The 22,297-nt window shown below is 53.0% G+C and overlaps 1 protein-coding gene across 13 annotated transcripts in view; it reads left to right on the top strand.

The window, feature by feature from the left end:
- The window catches only part of LIMCH1 (LIM and calponin homology domains 1), a 299,956-nt gene that overhangs the window by 77,737 nt on the left and 199,922 nt on the right, over positions 1–22,297 (top strand). The window lies entirely within an intron of this gene.

The following is a 22,297-nucleotide window of genomic DNA, read 5'->3' on the forward strand; positions in this document are numbered from 1 at the left end:
CCGAAAGGATTGAAGACGTTTGTGGAATTTTTGTCCTCAAACGTTTTGGCAATAAAAATTGTAACTGGAAGCACTCTTAATATTTTCAAGAAAAACAGTAGAAGCGAATTGTTATAATTAGTTTCCCCAATTAGATATTCAAGGAAAACATGAAAGTATGTGAAGGTTTCCTTATCTATTTACCTGCCAACTTGTATCTTTCCACAATACTTTTCTTTTCCTTTTATTCTTTTTTTTTTTCTAAAGATTTATTTATTTATTTATGATAGACAGAGAGAGAGGCAGAGACACAGGAGAGGGGAGAAGCAGGCTCCATGCTGGGAGCCCGACGCGGGACTCGATCCCAGGACTCCAGGATTGCGCCCTGGGCCAAAGGCAGGTGCTAAACCCCTGAGCCACCCAGGGATCCCCTATTCTTTTTTTTTTAGAGAGAGAGAGAGAGAGAGAGAGACGAGAGCATGTGTGAGTGGTGGAGGGTGGGGGCAGGAGGAGAGAGGGGGGAATCTTTTTTTTTTTAAATTAAATTAAATTAATTAATTAAATTTATTTTGTAAATTTATTTTTTATTGGTGTTCAATTTGCCGACATACAGAATAACACCCAGTGCTGATCCCATCAAGTGCCCCCCTCAGTGCCCGTCACCCAGTCACCCCCACCCCCCGCCCAGAGACAGGGAATCTTAAGCAGGTTCCACGCTCAGCAAGGAGCTCGATGCGGGGACAATGACGTGAGCCAACACCCAGAGTCAGATGCTTGACCCGCTGAGCCACACAGGTGCCCCATCCACAATACTTTTCAAATGGCACTTATTTAGCCTAAAAATAGAAATTAATTTTGCACCGACGACTTGAGAGGGGAGTTCCTGTGCATTCTGGAGATGGGTAGCTACTGACCTTTACATCTTGGTTTATTGTCTGTTGGTCTTGGCAGTAACCTTTCTCTTCCAGGATGCATTCCCAGAATGGCTCAGTGAAACAAATGCAATCTTTGGAAGACTTTGGCTCTTTGTGGCTGAGATAAATACATAGCAACTTGGAGTGGGTTTTATTTCCCCGTATGAAGAATTCCCAGAGAATTACAATTGTGGGAAGAATGAAAGGTTCAGATATAATAGAAGGAAGTTTCCCTAAAGGATTATGGTTTGAAGCCTCCGTACATTGAGTAATTGTTCTAAAGTAGGTCTTTCTTGTCAGAGGGTTGGAGCGTTTTTGCCAATCCATTTTCCAAACAGGACATGAGTGGAGCGTTCTCAGCCGCAGGTACAACCGGAACGTAGCAGTGTAATAAGCTTGGCTTGTTTGAAGCCCGGACAAGACATAGAAGATGGGGACAGTGTGGGCGGGAGGCTGGGGGTGCGGCTGGGCGCGGGGAATTTAGGCCTGTGTTTCCTAGTCCTGTTGTACTTTTGAAGCCTCTGAGTGTCCTAATACCCTGTACACGTGTGTGTGAAAACGGGTGGAAGACTAGATCCCTAACCAATACGGAAGGGAAGATCATCCCGAGGTTCGCCAACACAGATAATCCATGAAACCATGACCCTTAGAAGTCAGTGTGTGGGGAACCGCGTGGGAGGAGCTGGAGCGAAGTGAGTTTTGAACGTCGGTTGCTTTCTTTCCATACTAGCTAACGAGTTAATGTGCCACACATCCTCTACCCGTTCTGGAATGGTGAACAAATGGAGAGATGTGCTGAGTAAGTACTGGAAGGCAACACGAGCCCTCGGGCAATTAGCTGGAATTTAAAGGACTAGCCCATGCGTTTATGATTAAACCAGGGAAAGCCCGCACGCACGTAAATCCAGTCGGTGACACTTTACATAACGACAAACGATAAAATCCCTAATGTTCTTGATCTTTCAAAGTCTCTTTAAAATGGAAAGTGGCTCCAGAAATTGAATCAGCAAGAGGCGAAGAGCAAGCATGCGGGGCGTGAGCGTGCGTTTCTCGGCTAGAGATCGTAGTGCGGATGGATTGGTGTGATGGAAACACCAGACACAGACTCAAGGGTCACACCAACTCCGTGTGTTTCGAGAGGCGCAGGAGCTGTGAGAGAAAGCGAGGGGCCCTTGTTTGAGGTGAGCCAGACGCTGGCGTCCGCTTCTTCAGCAGGACCACCACCCGTGTCTGTGTCTGGAGATAGGAGGACTCGTAGGCAGCGAAATGCTGTTTTTATTATCGTGGTGATGTCGATCCAAACTGGATGACTGTGATTCATGGAATCTTCAAGGAAAACCAGATATTCTTTTTTTTAAATAAAGTAATGGAGTTGGGATTTGCACATCTGCTCTTAAGAATCTGTCTTCTATAATACAGAACGTATGTTCATCACTCCATCTTTTATGAAACGGAGGGAGAATTCTTGCCGAGCGGCTTAATTCTGGGTCCTGAAAATGTGGAAAAACGGAGAACAGCCTAGTGAGACGGATGCCTGTCCGTCTCACCTCTTGCTGGTGGAGCAGGGATTTGCACACTGCTGGTTGCGACCTTGCAAAGGTCGTCGCGTCACGGAATGGGTTGCGAATAGCGAGCGTTCCTTCTTTTACTTCTTAAGGATTTATTCGTTTCTTCCAGAGAGAGAGAGAAAGTGAGAGCATGTGTGGGCAGGGGGAGGGGCGGAGGGAGGGAAGCAGACTCCCCAAGAGCACAGAGCCTCACACAGGCCGCGCCCCAGGACGCGGGATCGTGCCCCGAGCCAGAATCAGGAGACGGATGCCTCACCGACTGAGCCACCCGGGCGCCCTGGGTTGTGACCAGCATCCAAAAGAAAGGACATGGCATAAGCATGTCAGAGAGCATTGAATACAGCAGAAGGCGGGTGCTGCTGTGCCAGCTGTGGACCTGCGACCACGACATGTGGCTTGTCCTTCCTGGATTCCCGGGCTTCCTCTTCAGAGGCGGCCTCGGGCTCGGCGGCACTGGGGGTCCCGTCACAGAGCAGTGCACGTCTGACGCGGAGCAGCTACAGCTTTCGAGGCCCGTGTTGTGAACACTGCCCTGTCCCTGCAGCGTCAGCGGCCGCTCACCTGGCTGGCCCCCAGGCCCCGGGCATGGGGGTCCCCTCCTGCGTCGCCGCGCTCCTCAGCCGCCTCTGGACCTGGAGGCGATGTTCCAGACATGGAAGGAGGGACGACTCATTCATTCTTTCTTTTAACTCTTGTTTGATAACAGCTCTGTGGACACGTAATCTACGTAATCTACATCCCATACCCTACTGGCCACCCGCTTAAAGTTTGCAAATTCTGGCTCTTAGGATTTTCACAGAGCTGTGCAGAGCTTCACCACCATCAATTTTAGATATTGCCACCGTCTCCGAAGGGAAACGGCGTGGCTGTCAGCCAGCCTTGTCCCCCAGTCCTTCTGGCCTTGGGCTGACAGGGCCCTCGAGGGAAAAGATTAACTTCCACCTCCAGGCTGACTCCGCGGTTTTCTTCAAGTCACTTCCCTCTTTAGAAAAAACTTTTGAGTGGGGACCCCCGGGGGGGTCCGGGGTGGAGCATTGGCCTTGGGTCAGGCCGTGACCCCAAGGTCCTGGGATCGAGTTCCGTGTGGAGCTCCCTGCCGGGAGCCTACTTCTCCCTCCACCTGGGTCTCTGCCCCTTTCTCTGTCTCTGTGTCTCATGATGAAATAAATAACATTATCTTTAGGAGCCAGTCTTCGAGTACGAACTCCCAAGGGGGCTGCACAGACGCGCGGCTACGAGGGGCATAGGTCACGGAGTGGATGTGCGACTGGCCAGTCAAGCGGGTGCTGGGGGTGCCGTCGAGGCAGGAGAGCTGCGGGGCTAGCACATCCTGGCAGCGTGGTCGGGGCTCGGCTGAGCCCTCGGCCCCTCTTCTGTCCTCCAGGACTCCAGCCTCCATTCCGGAAGCCTGGGGAGCCTCGCCAGAGGCCCGGGGTCCTGCTCCCCTCGTCCCCCTGCGGTCCCCTTCCTGAGGAGGCCGACTGCTTTACCTCCACTAGTTCTCTGGGATGGCCAGTGCGGTTAGTGGCCCGGCCTCCCCATTCCCAGACCTCCCGCGCCTGTTCTGGCTCCTTTACTTATTTATTTGAGAGCAGCAGCAGGTGGAGGGGCAGAGGCAGAGGGAGAAGCAGGCTCCCCGCTGAGCAGGGACTCGATCCCAGGGCTCTGGGGTTGTGGTGGGGACGCAAGGCCGATGCTCAGCCAGCGGAGCCTCCCAGCCGCCCCTCCACTTGGCTTCTTAGAATTGATTCCTAAAGCAGTGACGCCGCTTTTTATCATAGTTAAAAATTTTCTCCCGGGATAATAGATTGGGATCCGATCGTGGAGGTGCCTGAATGTCCGACTGAAGCGATCCTGAGCACCCGGCGTGTCTGGGGTGGGTGCCTGCTGGGAATGCACGAGATCAGCGCTGTGCCACGTGTTCCACGTACACGTTCCTTCCCGGCGCACGTCCCGTGAGCACCTGCAGTGGGCGTTTGCCGAAGAACCACAGAGAGTGAAATAGTGAGCAGAAAATCTGATTTTGGGATGTAAAGGTTGTAGGAGGTGTTGCTGGATAATCTGGGGACACTTACATATTTAAATTACTCTAAAATTGTCCTTTATCAGGACAGACCAAGTTTTTAGTCCCCAGCCCACTCTGTGTGCACGGCTCGTCCTAGAGGAGATGTGGGAGCCGAGATGCCGTTATGAGAAGCTTGCGTAAAATACACTCATTACTACGGTCCCCCATTCCTCGTCGGGTAATTGAAAATTATTTATACTTCTTGGGAAAAGTAAGAAATGCCCTCAAAAGGGTAATTATGAGAGACTCCTCACTCTGGGAAACGAACAAGGGGTGGTGGAAAGGGAGGTGGGTGGGGGGATGGGGTGACTGGGTGACGGGCACTGAGGGGGCACTTGATGGGATGAGCGCTCGGTGTTATGCTATGTATTGGCAAATTGAACTCCAATTAAAAAAAAATATATAAAAGAGCAATTATTTTAAAGCATTTATTTTTATGGTCAGAAGAAAATTGGAGTCTGCCTCCCACCATCCCCTGACGCATCTCCAGCCCCTGGACTCCTCAGTTCTGCTGAATGGGGCTTGGGAGGGGGTGAGGACGGGCCTCGGGCATCAGCATTCAACACGTCGTCCCCGGTCCTATAGACGAACGTGGAAATATTTTAAGTTCCAAAAGCACGGGGATGTTCTGCAGCTTGCAGGTCGTGGCTCCAGTCACACATGGTGGCTTCGATGTTGGCACCTTTGCTCCTTAGTCACGGGCCTGGTCGGGACCTCCGTCTTTGGGGCAGCACCGCACGTTCCACTATTGTGTGGTTTCCTCTTCTTTCTCCTTTTTGTTCTGCGTGAAAATCCCCGTCTCCAGCGAAGCTCCCACCTGCCCGTCCTCTTCCCTTTGAGGCCAACTGTGCTGCCGTGAGCCTCGCTTCCCTGCAAGCTGAGGACGGGCTTTCTGGGTGAACATCGTCCTTCTTGGAATCGAACAGCCCAGCCCCAGTTGGGCCCTTTCTCTCGGCTCCAGCTCTTGTCCGTAGATCCTGACCCCACCGCCTGCCCCCACCCCTGCCGCCCCCATGGAGAAAGAACTGGAAAACGGCATAGCCGGCTTTTGCTGCCAAGGCAACCACTGCCTGCTTACTTATTAGCTCATTTTGAAGTTATTTCCTAGTTGGGAAGGTTAATTTGCATGACATTGTCCAAGAGTGGGACCCGATGCTGCTAACTGTTCCCGATCCTCATTAGGAGGGTCTTGTCCCGCTTCCTTTGTTGTAGCTCTCGGGTGCCTGGGTTTCTCCGCTGCAGATCCTGGAGTGTTTGCCCCGCCGATGGCAGCATTGTCTCTAGAGCTTCCAGGCCCTTGTGTATGGGGGGGGGGGGGGGGGGCGTCGGCTTGTTATGTACTCTCAGTGTGAAAACATCTTTGGGCTGGCCTGCGATCCACTGGAAATCCAGAGTAGGGTGATTGTTTCCAAAGTGCGGACTTAAGAACACACAACGTAGCTCACATTGGGCCATTGCGAGGGCAACAACAACCTGTCTGTCGTGGCTCCTGACAACGGTCACCTTACAGACAGGGGCTACTCTAGTTGCTACCATTAGCGAGGATGAAGACGTCCAGAAGACGTGGGAAGACAGACTTGGGTGCAGGCAGTGACGGGGAGCACGTGGAGGGCTTCCAACCATGATGAGGAATTCGAAGTCGCTTCTTTTATTTTTTTTATTTATTTTTATTTTTTTTAAGATTTTATTTGTTTATTCATGATAGACACAGAGAGAGAAAGAGAGGCAGAGACACAGGCAGAGGGAGAAGCAGGCTCCATGCCGGGAGCCTGATGCGGGACTCGATCCCGGGGCTCCAGGATCACGCCCTGGGCCAAAGGCATGCGCCAAACCGCTGAGCCACCCAGGGATCCCCAAGGTCGCTTCTTTTAGATGGTCATTGAAGCAAAAATCCTGAAGTCTGTAAGCTTGTAGGATTCCCGAGTCCCTTTTATGGCTATTGCACCCAGTAGGTTTCTTGCTCCACTGTCGATATGTTCAAGGTCTGGAAAGTCACTCTTTTTAATTTTTTTAATTTTAATTTTTAAAAAAAATTTTTAAGATCCTGTTCCAGCTCTTCCTTAGCACTTTCTTACTGAAGCTGCCTTTCTAAGATCCGTCGTCGTGTCGGCTGATTACAGGGTTTTCCAGCTGTTGAAATTCCCCAGGCAGTGTGCAAGTGTTGGCATGTGTCGTCGAATAGCCAGGAGAGACCGTAGAAAGAAATGATGTGTCCACGCAAAGCCACGGAAGGCAAACGTCCTGTTAATGCTCAGAGGAAGTGTTGATGCGTCAACTCACTCATCGGACTTTGGGGACTAGAACTAGATGTTGGGCATAGTTCTAGACCATGGAGACCTGGGGGTCATCAGTTTTGTCGTGGCTTCGAGAGCCTCTGGTCTATCCGTGGAAGAGAGTGAATGTGATGCGTGCTTGAAGCCTACTCATGCCCCCACCCCCAGTTCCATTCTCTTTCCCCATCAGGCCATTCATCTGATTTTGGTTTTTATCATTTCCACGCATGTTTTGATATTTTTTTCACTGATATGCGTGTATCCGTAAACTAGGTATGATATCGTTCTGCATGTTTATAGAAACAACCACACACCGCTAGTGTCATTCTGTGACTTACCCTCTTCGCCTTTGCCATTTATCCATGTAATTCCTCTTTGTGATGTTTGCCGTTGAGTCTTACTGTGTGAATAAGACGTTACTCCTTCATGCTGTCGGTTGATAAACTCTTAAGGTGTCTCGACTTTCTGCCGTAGCCGGCCCTGGTGGGTTGCACGGCTCTGCGCGTGTCCTGGCGCAGGAGTCGCGCAGGTGTATTTGTGTGATTGTGGAGTCAGATGATCTGTGTGTCCTCAGCCTTTCTAGATTCCGGTCCGTGAGTTGCTCCTGGCAGTGATTATACCAACTTACTCCTCCAACACTAAGACATCTGAGTGTCTGTTCCCTGCATTCTCTCTAACGATGTTTTTTTTTTGATATTTGCCTTTGTGGTGTCCTTAGGGCTCCTGGCACCTCTGGCCTCTCATCCTACTTGATGAATGTCCTTTCCGACCCGTGGACTCTAATAGGCAGGGACGAACCAGCTCCTTCGTCCTCCTCCTATACCACAAGGCCAATTTCCAGTGCCGTACCTTCCACAAAGCCTTCGTTGATCACTCAAAATCAGACGGCTTTTGCGTATTGAGGTGCAGACAGGAGACACTCTATTTGTACCACTTTCTCACTCACCAGAGCCTGCCCTATCTTTTTTTTTTTTTTAAGATTTTATTTATTTATTCATGAGAGACACAGAGACAGAGGCAGAGACACAGGCAGAGGGAGAAGCAGGCTCCATGTGGGGAGCCCGATATGGAACCAGATCCCGAGACCCGGATCACGGCCTGATCCAGAGGCAGATGCTCCACCGCGGAGCCCCCCAGGCGCCCGAGCCTGCCCTGTGTTATATCTAGACGTATACTTTCCTGTTGCCCCTCAGGTGGCTCGTCCTGAAGGCCGGGGAGCGCTTAGCGACCCTTGCAGTACCCGTACTCTGTGGGCTTCAGGTGCTTGGTAGGTGTGCATGCAAACCCTCCCCTGCCAGATATGTTCTAGATGATTCACACCCTTGTTATTTCATGATACGCAGTGGAGTTGCCAACAAAAGACGGGCACTTACTGCAGCTGATGCCCTAGAAGGGCCTGAGAGACAGGAGGCCTTCCCGCCCCACACCCACCCTGTGCAGGCATTGCCAGTCTTCATCTGTCAGTAGGAGAGGGAGGAATGGCATCTCTGTGCTTTGATTGACGTCGAACATTAGCTGGGATGGACGTCCTGTCAACGTCAGCTAGCTCATAGGTACGTGCACATACATGCAACACACACATGATTTCCTTTACTAAGACTTCCGTGCATATTCTTTGTTCTTTTTCTCTTTTAGGGTGTTCGTCTTGTTGTTCGTATGGCCTTTTCCTACATTAAGAATTTTAATGCTCTCGCGTGTTGCCAGTTTATGAATCCTATAAAGCTTGTTTCCTCGAATGAATTGCCTGCCTGAGTGCCTCTGCTCCTACAGTTTCTCTGGAAAAACCATTCCTTCCTTTTCCACCCTTCTCATTCTCCTCCACCCTCCTCTCCTTGTTGCACTTCCTTGAATGCTCTTAACCCGGTCAACTCCTGCTCATCCTTCGTAGCTTAGTTTCTTTCTTTTTTTTTTTTTTAATTTTTATTTATTTATGATAGTCACACACACAGAGAGAGAGAGAGGCAGAGACACAGGCAGAGGGAGAAGCAGGCTCCATGCACCGGGAGCCCGACGTGGGATTCGATCCTGGGTCTCCAGGATCACGCCCTGGGCCAAAGGCAGGCGCCAAACCGCTGCGCCATCCAGGGATCCCCCGTAGCTTAGTTTCGATACTACTGCTTAGTATCGAGTCCTGGCCCCTCTCCCCACGATTCTCTGCCATAACAGCCTTCGTGCTACCTGGTGGGGCCCCGACCATTTGCGATTATATGCACGTTTAATGTTTTAGCCACCACCACAGAAGAAACCCCTTCAAGGGCTGGGGATAGAATCTGTTTGGTTTAAAATAAGGGAGTGAACGAATGCAACAGCCAGGTGGTTCTCTTGGATCAGTAGTTGATGAAGTCACACCACAGTCTCATTTCTGTTTCGTCAGGTGGTAAAGCCCTGTCTAAAGACTTACACTCAGAAAAACGTACATGTTTGCTGAATGACAGTGGAAATGAGAGTTTTGTCAAATAGGTGGATGAGCGAGAGGGTTAATGTGCATCTGAAGGCACGTCTTGGGGAGTAGGTGCGCTGAGCCGTTCCAGGGTGCCGCCCCTGCTGGCTCTGGGGCTCTGTGTGCCATTCACGTGGCCCCTGAGGGGCTCATGGCGCCACGTCCAGGGGCAGCACATCTTACAGCTCTCTCTAAAAGATGAAGCTGGGGCTGAGCTATGCGAGGCGCGTCAACATTCACAGCAGGCTGATTTCTGCAGGGCACGCGCGACTCTGATCTGATTACCAGGTATTTTCGCACGTGGTAGGTGCATGTTAAGGGCGGTCACATGCTTGGTGGTGAGAAAGTGGGAAACTGAAATCCTGACCTTCTGTGATTCTGCCTCAAGTGCTCTCGTAGCACAGAAGGTGTATCTTTGGTGTTTTACATGTGGGTGTAGGCGCACACGAATGTGTGGGTACATGTGTGCTGTCAGATGCGACCCGGGGCTTCTTCGGCTAGTTAGCCAGGCTGTGGGTGCGACCGCTCTGCCCACGGCCGTGGGACCTGCTGTGCTTCTCTGCCGGCTTGACCGCTGTAAATACTTCTGTGTAGTTTCTTTTCTGGAATACGGTTTTCTCAGATCAGGAGGAACACCAAAGCTGAAGAACTGCGGGGCTGCTATCAATTACAGTGTTTGCAACTGTGGCTCCAGATGAAAGGATGACTAGTGGTTTAATGTATCAGACACTATCGTGAGCAAGTTCTGGTGGATCACATCTGGGTGTGTTCCCCTGGCCCCGACGGAGGATGAGCCAGGAGTGACGGGGCTGGGAGCATCCTTGGGGTGGGGCTGGATCCCACGGTGCGGGGGGGTGTCGGGGAGGACGCTGCTGTAGGCGGGCTGTGCGCAGGGCCCGCGGCACGTGATCTGTAGCTGCTCCAAATCGGCCTCCTGGAATGTGGCTTGAACGCAGCTCTTTTGGGGTGGCTGGCATCTTCAGCTTGGTCCTCTTTTATGTGTATTTCGTACACCGCCTCAAATGATTTTTTTTTTTAAGATTTTACTTATTGGGATCCCTGGGTGGCGCAGCGGTTTAGCGCCTGCCTTTGGCCCAGGGCGCGATCCTGGAGACCTGGGATCGAATCCCACGTCGGGCTCCCGGTGCATGGAGCCTGCTTCTCCCTCTGCCTGTGTCTCTGCCTCTCTCTCTCTCTCTCTCTGTATGACTATCATAAATTAAAAAAAAAAAAAAAAGACTTATTTATTCATGAGAGACACAGAGAGTGAGGCAGAGACATAGGCAGAGGGAAAAGCAGGCTCCACGCAGGGAGCCCGATGCAAGACTCGATCCCGGAACCTTGGGGTCACGGCCTGGGCCGAAGGCAGATGCTCAACCACTGAGCCACCCAGGCGTCCCCCCACCCCCCCAACCGCAGATGATCTTTAAAAAACGACCAGCCGTACTGCAGACCTGCTGATGAGGCCCTCTGGTTGCTTTGACTCAGCACACGGATAAATTTAATGCTGAGCTCGGGGAATTATTCCGGTCCTGAATCGTTGCTGCCACGGCTGGTCCCTCGCAGCAAGAGTTTGTTGATCATCCCGGCTGTACTCACTACACGGGCGCTGGGGATCGACGGGCTGTGGATGGGAGCCCCGGGGTACTTCCCCCAGACTTGATCCTAAGCATATAGAAATGGCTTATTTCTTTACAATAACTGGAATAATCGCTTCCTTAGCTAGTGAAGATCTCAACATTCCTTTGGTTCTAATTCTGTGTATTTCCTGCATCTGAGACACTTTTTTTTACCTGTGTGGGTTCTTATGGTATCAGTGACCCAGTTAGATCAATACCTTTTATCACAGTAGTGATTTTGTCAATGAGAATAGTTGGTCCATCGACATTTACAAAACTTGAGAGTCAGGAGCAGCGTGAGCATCATCGGCTAGTATTTGGAAGGTGGCTAAGCTTGTCTTCCTCTCACAGCTTGTTACCAGCTGCCATTTGAGGTTTCACATCGCGTCCTTTTGTTAACAGAGGAGATGAAGGACCCAGCCGGCTTCTCTGTTCTCACAGTCGTTAGGTATCTGGACCGTCTTCGATACATTTTTTCTAATTTCTCAGGTTATTTGGTCTTTGGGGGTGATGTTTTCTTGCTGAAAAAAGCAACCACAGGTTTCCTGGGTGCAGTCGGTGATCTGCCTGGCGTCAAGCAATGCATTAGACACATGGTCTGTAATGATTCGTCATTTTAATGATTTAAGCTAAAATTAGCTTTATTTTATTTTTTTTAAAGATTTATTTATTTATTTCTGATAGACACAGAGAGAGAGGCAGAGACACAGGCAGGGGAGGATCAGGCTCCATGCAGGGAGCCTGACGCGGGACTCGATCCTGGGACCCGGGATCACGCCCTGGGCCGAAGGTGGCTCTAAACCACTGTGCCACCTGGGCCACCCCCCAGGGAATTGGTTTAACAGTCAAGAGGCAAAACGGGAGTGGACGGCAGCGGAGAGCCAGGGACCCCGGGGCTGGGGGGTGGGGGGACCGCCGCCAGAGCCACACACCTGGAGCAGGAGTCAGGAGGGCCTGGAGGCCCTGAGACATAGAGCAGGGTGGGCCGCAGGCGGTGGAGCCGCGAGGGCAGCCGGGACGGTCAGAGTCGTGCTTGGCTCTGCGGTGGCCCTGGCCGCACGCGGCTGTTTAAATTAAATGTGAAATTTGGCTCCTCAGCTGCAGCGGCTGTGTTTCGAGTGTTTAGGGGCACGCGGGGTTCCCTCGCCGCCGAGAGTTGCTGGGCCACGCTGCTCCGTCCGCCGGCGTGAGGGTGGTGGGGTCACCGCGCGGGGACCAGTAGGCGCAGAGACGTAGGGGGAGCGGACGGCTCTCGGCCGGGGCGGGAGCACGGAGAAGACGGAGGCTTGTCCCCGTGGCCGACCCGCTGGCGCTCCGGGAGCGAGGGGGGCAGCCGGCGGGAGGCCTGTGTTGGAGGTGGGGAGCCCAGGCTTCTGTGGGGCCGTGGGGTCAAGGCTGCAGCAGCTCCGGGCTGGCAGCTGTGCGCCTGTTAGGGGTTGGGCTAGACACGGGCATGCGGGGCTGTCCGCATGGAAGTGACTGTTGGACGTTCGGGAGGAGGGCCGCCCGCTTAGGGCTGGGACCCGGCCGGGCACAGGTGCACGGGGAGCCCACCCGCGGCCTGCGCCCTGGCCAGTCGGGATGGCGACTCCCTCCGAAGCCGCCATGCACGCGGCCCAGCTGCCTGGGAAAGTCATCGACGGCGGAACACCAGGGGCGACCACAGGACAGCGGGCCAGTTGGAGGTCCCGACGGAAGCAAAAGGCCAATCGTGTAGGAAGGAGGTGGTGTCAAGAGCCACAGGGACGGCGGGAAGCGGGTGCCGCTGGGAGGAGACCGGGTCTTCCGGGAGATGCTGCATGGGGTGGGCGCAGACGAGGCTTCAGGAGACGCGGACACGGGATGGAAGGGCCAGAGGGGTGACCCCGGGGAGGAGCGCCGGGGGCGGGGGCTCAGTCCATTAAGGGACCCTCGACGTTGGGTCCCAGGGTCCCAGGGTTGCGAGATGGAGCCTGCTCTGGGCTCCACCCCGGGTGTGGGGTCTGCTTGACACTCTCCCCGCCCCCGCTCTCACTCGCACCCCGAGAAGGAAAAGTCCCACTGGAGGTTGACGCGGCTGCGGATCCGTCCGGTACGTCGACACCCATGGGCACTTACGGTGTGTGCGGCCGTAGGTCCTGGGGGTGGCTGCTGTGGACAGCCCGTCCCTTCCAGTGAGGTGCCAGCGGGAGTGGGGATCTGCAGGGGTGAGCCGCGGGGCGTGGGGGATGAGCCACTTGTGGCTGCCCAGCAGAGGCCACGGGCGGGAGGCGAGGGGGCAGCGGGAGCGGGGGGCCAACTGTGGTTCCAAGGGGGCCGTGGCTCACCCAAGGCCAGACCCCGAGGACGGTTATAAAGGAGGTGGGGGGCGGGGGCTGGGCCTAGAGTCACGGAGGGCGGGAGGGGATGCCGAGGAGGCAGGTGTCGCTTTAGGAGAAGCTTGGGGACGAGCCGGTCCCAAAATCTTGTGAACCTGTTTTCTACCTGTAACCTTGGAGCTAGTGCTTCATAGAATCGGACTTGAGGGGTCTTGGTCTTGGCGTTCCAGACATGATGTGGTTGGTACTCCTGACAGCCGGGGGGCCTGCCGTGAGGGGGCAGCTGGGGAGCCCCCCAGGGGACAGCAGGGGAGTCCCCCAGAGGACAGCCGTGGAGTCCCCTGAGGGGACAGCAGGGACCCCCCCCCCCGAGGGGACAGCAGGGGAGCCCTCAGGGGGCAGCGGGGGAGCCTCTCCAGGGGGCAGCGGGGACCTCCCCCAAGGGGACAGCTGGGGAGCCCCCCAGGGGACAGTAGGGGAGTCCCCAGGGGACAGCAGGGCCTCTTCCAAAAGCCAGCACCTCCTGAGCACCGATGAACTCACCGAATCCTTGCATAAACGTGAGGACCGGGACGAGGAGACCCCTCCTGTCCCCTGCTTCGCCGACGAGGAAACTGAGGCAGCACATGCTGCAGTGGAAAGTTGCCCGCGGCCAGGATGTGGGGAAACCAGTCTCAACCCCGCACTGCTCTGGCGCCCGTGGCCGCGGCCCTCCCATTCGAGGCCTAAAGGCCGCCTGGCTTGTGGGTGTGCGTTTCCTTGCTTATGGTGACCAAGGACATTTTGCCTCCCTTGATGCACAGTTGTATCGGGAGTTGCACAACTTTTACTGTCTTTTGCTGGAAACAAAACAAAACAAACCCCAAAACCACACACACACACAAAACATAAAAGAAAATTACACGTGTTGTTTCTGAGAAGCTGAGGCTCCGTGGTCGCCTTTCACTGTGTGGATCCCTAACCCCCGACTCAAATCATGAGTATAGTCTTTGCTTATTGTGACCCCCCCCATCCCCCCCCTCCCGCCCACTGGGATGTGTGTTGTGACCTTAGCACAAAAATAACAGAAAAGGCCTTATTACTGAGGTTGCCTTTGGGGCCGGTGCCTGATTTCTGTTAGGTTTGTGAAAGCTTGGCAATGTCTTACGGGCTGGGGGGCCTTCCACATAATCTGGATTTTTTTTTTTGTGGGGTGGGGTCAGCAAAGCATCAGCCTGAGTGGCATTTCCCCTTCACATCTTGTCCCTTTCCTTTGCATGGAAATGATTACTTTAGTTGAAAAGCATAAAGGAGAAAAGCCCCGAGACCTAAGTAAGATCCTGATGAAGCGAACATGTGCAGCGCACGGCCGCTCGTCGGCCTGGGCCGTGATTGATGGTTCCGCGGGCCGGTCTAAATCAGTAGCATGTTTTTGGGGCAGCTCGCGGAAAACCCACCTATTTAGCGTCCTGGCTGGCGTCAGCAAGGGCGCTGCTGCTCCGGGTCTGTGCGGTGCTTTGTGTGATAAATAGTAAATAATAATAAATAATAATAAATAATACATAATAATAAATAAAGGGAACCGTCGAGTTGAGCATCTGGCTGATGGAAAGACTGACTTGAAAGCACGCTGAACTCTGGGGTGGATCCAGCCCCAACATCTGGTGCAGGGACTTGATGGATTGGGGAGGGGGGCAGGATGCTTGGCATGTGCGCATTCGGCCCTAGAATGTTCCTTTCAAGTTGTTTGTTCTGGTCCCAGTGGACTTGTATTCTTTAGGAAATAAAAAGACAACTGCAAAAAGGATTAATTAGATTCCATTTCCCTGCAGAGGGGGCGGAAAAAAAGATCTTTATGGGTAGCTCGCCGTTTAGGAGGAGAGTTTTCATTGGAAATGTGACGTCCCACGGGGTTGACTTCCGCCTTGAGTAGCTGTAATCCAGGAGATGGCTCAAGAAGAAAAAAAAAAAAAGTTGTAACGTCATAAAGGCAAAAAAGATAACAGAAGACGAGAGACCAAGAATCCCATGGGAAGCATGAGAGCATTTGGTGTAGAGGAGCACAAGTAGTTCAAACATAAACTAAAAAAACCAAAAAACTAAAACAAAAAAGAAATGCTTTGAATCACCTAGAAAAGCATAAGTAAAAAAAAAAGTAAAAAAAAAAGTAAAAAAAAGTAAAAAAAAAAGTAAAAAAAAAAGAAAAGCATAAGTAAGTCCTCGGTTTGTGCTGGGTGCATCTTGAGATTTTTGAACTTTTGTACGTTACATAAACTAAAAAGAGCACGAGTTTTATACCAGTGACCCAAAACCACGAAGTAATTTACTTTTATTAGCATTGGAGTAAATACCAGTGTTTTCTGGCTTGTGGCTTGGATATGAAACATAAAAGAGGAAAAAAAATCTGTTTGGCTTTTTTTTCCCCCCCAAAACTAAGACAGCTGGCAAAAGCCAACATTTTGCCTTACTTATAATGGCCCGGAAATTTAAAATAGACCTTTGCTTTTTCGGAGTTTATATTGGAATTCCAGCCCTCCATGGAGTCCGGAAGCAGGTTTCACAGCGCACGTGGGCCCCACGCAGCCTGCAGCCCGTGAGAGGCCGGGGTGCCCGCGGGTGGGGTGGCCGTTCACCCCGGCGAGGTGACGGGTTGACGAATTTTTTTCTTTTTTTAAGTTTTCTTTTTTCTTTTTTTTTTTTTTACTGTGAAGTTCTGTGCGACACCTTGAAGGCCCGCGGGCCGGCAGGGGAGCAGGGTGCCAGCTGTTTAAGACCTGGACACTGTCCACTTCCTGGGGGTCGTCTCTTCTTTTGATGATAAACCTGCGTTTTATGTCATCGGTGACCGTCCAACACGAGACTTCCTTACCTGTTTTTAGGGCTCCGACCAGGAGAAAGCAAGAGGTGCTCCGGGGTCTTCCCTTTGCCAGGGCACTGTCTAGGCCCCAGGGCTTTTAGGGTTGGTGCAGACCTGGCCGACAGGCTCGCTGCGGTGGCTTCCTGGGTGGGCGTCTCCGTGGGGCCCTCACCCGGGCCCGCTCCCCTGCAGGGTCTTCCTCAGGCACGTCTGGCCTGTCGCCCCTTGTCTCGCTCTGCTCAGGGTCACTCCGCAGCTCCCGCTGCTCCTGGGCTCGCTCGGCGTCTGGCGTGCCTGCAGGACCTTGGGGCCCTCGGGAGCCGGGTGCGGGTGGGGTCCCGGGTGCAGGTGGGGTCTCAAGTGCCTGCTGGGGTCCTGGGTTGGCTCTGCTCACCCAGCTCCCTTGGCCACCGAAGGAGCACTCTCCCCCCCGGTGGCCGTGTCCCCGACCGGGGCTGTGGGGGGGGGACCCTGCGCTGTCTGCCCCCCGCCCCGCCCAAACTGCCCCACTTCTCTCCTGCCCGCGTCCCCGGCAGCGTAGCGCGGAGGCCCTGACTGCTACGGCCCTTGGTGCCTGTTGCCCTGTTCACAGGCTCCGCCGGGTCCCGAGGTTGCTCCCCACACGGCCCCACATCACCTTCCTTTTGGACCACTCGGATCCGTGACCTCCCCCACCCGGGGCTCCCACCTGCCCCCACCTGCCCCCACCTGATCCTACCCAGGCGGTTGGCCCAACGAGGTTCCAGACCCGAGGTGCCTCGGGTGATGCTCCCGGGCCGCTGCCACCTGCGGTGGGGGGGGGGTCCTTGGTGTTCTCGGCCACGTGACCCTTCCAAGGCGCTGCTTCCCTCAACTTTGGGACTCCAGGCCTTGAGTTAGGGCCCTGTCTATAGGGACGTGGTGGGAGGGGTTGCTCAGTGATGGAGCATCTGCCTTCGGCCTAGGCTGTGACCCTGGGGTCCCGGGATTGATTCCCACGTTGGGCTCCCCGCAGGGAGCCTGCTTCTCCCTCTGCCTGCGTCTCTGCCTCTCTGTGTCTCTCATGAATAAATAAAATCTTAAAAAAGAAATTCCTCTTCCAAAGCCCAAGTAATAGTTTTTTTTTTATCTATGTAGAAAATCCGAAGCCTTCTTTCCCATAGAGCAGGGGTCAGCACACTGCGGCCCACCGCCTGGTTTTATAACTAAAGGTCTATGGGGAAAAAAAAAAATAAAGGTCTATGGAAACCTCGCCCACTCGTGGACGTTGGTGCAGGGCCATTTCCACACTACAAGGGTCGGGTTGAGTGGCAACACGGTCCGCAGGGCTCCTGAAGCTGAAGGGGCGGGCCTGTCCGCCTGAAACCTTGGCGTCCCCCAGGCCAGGGGAGCGGTACTTTGGTGATGAAGGCAAATAACCCGAATCTGCTGCATAGCCCTGTGAGGTGGGCCGGGGGCCTTAAGCGCCCCGCACTGTGCGGATCCCGCACAGCTGTGTCCATCCCGCACCCCTGCGCTTCGTCCCCACCCAGGACAGCTGCCTGGGCCCCACGCGGCACCGGCCTTCCCGTGACCGGCTGCTGTCCGCGGTGCCCCCGCCCTCAAGCCTCAGTGGGTCCCCTGGACGCCCGTCGCGGGTCCTGCACCCGTCCCCCACCGGCTGGTCCTGCGGTGGCTTCTGTCCTTCCGCTATTGCCAGGGAGGTGGCCGTGCGCTGAGCCCTGAGAGTCCCTGCCAGTCTGTCGCATCCCTTTCTGACCCGACGTGTCGCGGATCCTGCCTGTGGGGGATTCAGGCCTGGCCGTGGCCCCCATCCTCACGTTGCACGTAATGTTCCCGGAGCTCGGGGGCACCGGCGTTGTGCATCGTACGGCTTGGGTGGAAAACAGGGTCTCGGCCTCGTGTCCACGGGGGCCCCTGGGCCCAGAGGCCAAGCGCTGCTCGGCCTGCGCTCAGCAGCGTCGGGGCGCCGTTCCCGCCGGGCTGGAGCCTACTCCACCGGGCGCCTGTTGATGTGTGGCGGTGGCCTGTCCTCCTGTCCTCCTCCTGTTCTTCACGTCGTAAAAGTGCAAGCTCTCTGGGGGTCTGCACGTTCAGGATAGCAGATTTACGGGGTGAAGTTTGCATGTTTGCTTTTATTTTATTTTATTATTTTTTTGGAGATTTTAAAATTTAATTATTCATGAAAGACACCCAGAGAGAGGCAGAGACCCAGGCAGAGGGAGAGGCAGGCTCCATGCAGGGAGCCCGACGCGGAACTCGAACCCAGGTCTCCAGGAGGGTGGTGCTAAACCACTAAGCTCCCTAGGCTGCCTGTTTCCTTTTATTTTTATAGGTCCACAGTCAGTTGAACACAATTACAAAACCTAAAGAAGTAGAGGCATTCTTTTTAATTTTAGGTTTTCAAAATTTGAGGCTTTTTCCTTCTTCCTCCGTCCCTCTCCCCTCCAAACCCTCCCCTCCCTTCCCTTCCTCCTTCCTCCCTCCCTCCCTCCTTCCTTCCTCCCTTTTTCCTCCTTCCCTCCCTCCTTCCTTCTTTCCTTCCTCCCTTCTTCCTTCCTCCTCCCTTATTTCCTTGCTTCCTTCCTTCCATAATTTATTTAGTGGCAAAACTCTAACCTGATCCTAAATGACTCCAGGCTGTTCATTATCTTTATTTACTCCATTTAACATGAACATTCCGATTCTTTGCCACAAAAACACTGTGTTTGGTTACAGGGCACTCAGCCAGACCTCTTGGAGATGTTACGTAATAGACCGTACCTACATTAAATGACCTTCCAAAAATCTAAGAAACGGTAAACCACCTTCAGGAGCGTGGGGCACGGCTTCAGCCCTGCGTTATCTAGGGTCTGATTTGCTCTCATTCAGATGAGATCAAAGGTGGCGATGACGTTCTAGGTCCTTTTAGCTGCTCTTGCTGTCTCGTCTTCGGCCACCACAGCATGTGAGTAGCTGCACAGCTTTCTAACCCGGGCTTGGATCTGCCAGGAATGTGCGGGAAGCTCGTTTGTTGAGAGATTCTTATTTTTAAGGAGCCGCAAAGCTGTCGCATTACCCAGGAAACCCAGGCACGGTGTTTATCTTAGTGCTTTTCACACCCTTCTTCCCAGGAGACTCCGCGGAGAATCTGTCATCTGGGCTCCACTTAAACATGGTCAGATGGGCAGCTTTCACCGATTGTAAGGTTGTCACAGGGTCATCCTGTGAATCGACGGGGCTATAGACCGCGGTGGCCTCCTGGGAGGTGCAAGGTCAGTCAGCTGTGCCTCTGGGTAGTTGAACCCTGGGGGATTTAAACCACCACAGGGGCAGCCCGGGGGGCTCGGCGGTTTAGCACCTGCCTTCAGCCCAGGGCCTGACCCCAGGGTCCCGGGATTGAGTCCTGCCTCAGGCTCCCTGCATGGAGCCTGCTTCTCCCTCTGCCTGGGTCTCTGCCTCTCTCTGTGTCTCTCATGAATAAATAAATAAAATCTTAAAAAAAAAAAACACACCGCAACAATTGAGGGGCACCTGGGTGGCTCAGTCCGTTAAGTGTCCAACTCTTGATTTCAGCTCAGGTCCCGATCCCTGGGGTCACGAGATTGAGTCTTGGGTCGTTGGGCTCCACACTCAGCAGGTAATTTGCTTGAGATTCTCTTTCTCCCTCTCCCTCGGCCCCTCCCCCCTAAATCTTCAAAACCATATAAAAAAAAATAAACCACTGCCACAGTTGAAATGAAGCCAACCACATCTGAGTGATGAACCCTTTTCTACCTTTGTTGACCTCGCTTCTTTTTTGGGGGGAAAATAGGATCCTTTATGTCGTTCCAGGGTACAGAAGCGTGGTCACAACTCAAAACTCGTACCATGCTGGTTGATTTTCTGCCTCCTTCTTTATTTTTATTTTTTTAAAAAGTATTTTATTTATTTATTTATTCATTCATTCATTCATTCATTCATGAAAGAGAGAGAGAGGCAGAGACACAGGCAGAGGGAGAAGCAGGCCCCATGCAGGGAGCCTGATGCGGGACCAGATCCCAGGTCTCCAGGATCACGCCCCGGGCCAAAGGCAGGCGCCAAACTGCTGAGCCACCCAGGGATCCCTGCCTCCTTCTTTAATTCAGGGATAGATTCCCCACATTTTTGCGTGTTGCCTCTCTGGATGTCCCATCCATCAGTGACTCCCATGTCTCGTCAAAGTGAGAGATGGAGGGAACCCTGAACATGGGCTGAGGGCCACGCTTGCATCCTGGGCATTTTCCATGGTGTCCGACGTGTGACCGGCTACACACAGTCCAGAAAAACTTTCCTTTTAGTTCTAACACCCCATCTTTCAGGATAATATCATTGCTGCCGGTTTTGAAAGACTTGCAAAGATTCTTCTGGCTTTGAGTTTCTTCTGGCTTTCAAGTTTAGAGTTCCTCAAAGAAACAAGCCGCAGGATCTCGGGCTCGTGCATGACAGCTGCAAAGCTAGAGGGGTTCTTGAGCCAGAGCTCCAGGAGGGGATGAGGGAGGGATGGGCCCTCAGACGGCGGCTTTTCCTTCATCTACCCCAGGCTGTGTGCATACTCACCATCCCCTGGCAAATTGCTCACGTCAGCGTCCCCTGTTGCCCAGATCCAACAGGTAACGCCCCGCTCTCACCTCGCACAACCCCTCGGCACCGGTGGACCGCCAACCATGCCTTCCCTCTTCAAACATTTTTCGTCCTCCTCTTTTTTTTTTTTTTTTTTCGTCCTCCTCTTATAATTGGCCTCCTGGCACATGAGCTGTTCCCTCCAGTTCTCCTTTGCTGGGCTCTTCTCTTTTTCCTGACTTTCAATGGTTGGCCGGCCCCAGGGCTCAGCCGTCGGACCTCTTCTCTTGCTCACGGACAGTTTATGGCTGATTTTATCTCGTGGTCTATGTCGAAGCACGTACCTCTAGCCCCTTGCCTCCAAGCTCGACTATATCTCTTTCCCCGGTGTCTCCACTGGGGTATCACACGGTCGTCTCAGTCTGGATAGGAATAAAATGCTGCTCTCGATTTTTCTTTCCGGAGCTGCTCCTCTCCAAGCCCTCCCTGTCTGAGTGGCTTGTACCACCGTGCATCCTGTTGTTCACAACGTACAGATATTCTCGACTCTTCTCCTTTGCTGATATCTCTTGCTTGGTTAGTCCAGCAGCAAACCTCTTAGCTTCTGTCTTCAAAATAAGCCTGGGATCTGACCACTTCTCAACGCCCCCGTGGCTACTGCCTAGGCCAAATTACCGTTTTTCTCACCCGGCCTATGCGGTTCTGTCCTCAGTGTCTTCCTAGCATCAATCTTGCTCATGTGTCTCGCCGTGTCAATTCTCCATCCAATGGCCAGAGTAATTTTTTAAAATGTTACTCAGGGGATTCCCTGGGTGGCTCAGCAGTTTGGCGCCTGCCTTTGGCCCAGGGCGCGGTCCTGGAGTCCCAGGATCGAGTCCCACATCAGGCTCCTGGCATGGAGCCTGCTTCTCCCTCTGCCTGTGTCTCTGCCTCTCTCTCTGTATCTCTCATGAATAAATAAATAAAATATTAAAAATAAAATGTTAATCAAATCACATCACTTCCCCGCTTAAAACTCTGTTTCCAGTGGCTTTGAACAGAGTAAGTCACGAGGTCCTTGTCATTGTCTGTAAGGCTATTAGCTGCCTCTCTGCCCACGTCTCGTTGGCCTGCTACCCTCACTGGCTCCGTTTCAGCCATCCTTGCTTCTTCTTCACCAGGAATGCTGTATCCATCCACCTGTGGGCCTGGAGCTTGCATTTCTCAGCCTGTAATGCCTTGCCCTTGGCAATGAGCGGTGCTCACTACCTCCTTCGTTGTCTGATTATGGGTCACTTCTTTGGTGAAGCCTTTTTAATGTAAACTATCTCCAGCAGCCAACCGTTCTTTCCACTTTTTATCCCCTTGTTTTGCTCTATTTCTCTTCATAGCTCTTATCACGACCCTATATCACGTCGTTTATTATCTGTGTTGTCTACTAGACGGTGCTGTTGATTCAGAGACTGCATCTCCAGGGTCTAGAATAGCATCAGAATACGTGCTCTGTAAATAAGTGTTGAATTCCTTAATCTACTCAGAAACCCAGGGACAAAACACACAGGTTCTAATGGCCGTTCTGGGTAGATTACACCAACAGTTCTCACGTGCTCTCATATGCATCATCTCGTTTAATCCTTACTTAAGATCAGTGCTATCAAAAAAAAAAAAAAGATCAGTGCTGTCATCTTCCCCGTGTTAGAGGTGAGGAAAGAGCTTCGTACAGATGTACGTCATCACATAGAGAATTAGTGGTGGGGGCAGGATTTAAGCCCAGATCTTTTTTTTTTT

This window comes from Canis aureus, chromosome 14 (assembly GCF_053574225.1).
Source record: "Canis aureus isolate CA01 chromosome 14, VMU_Caureus_v.1.0, whole genome shotgun sequence".
Classification (NCBI taxonomy): Eukaryota; Metazoa; Chordata; class Mammalia; order Carnivora; family Canidae; genus Canis; species Canis aureus.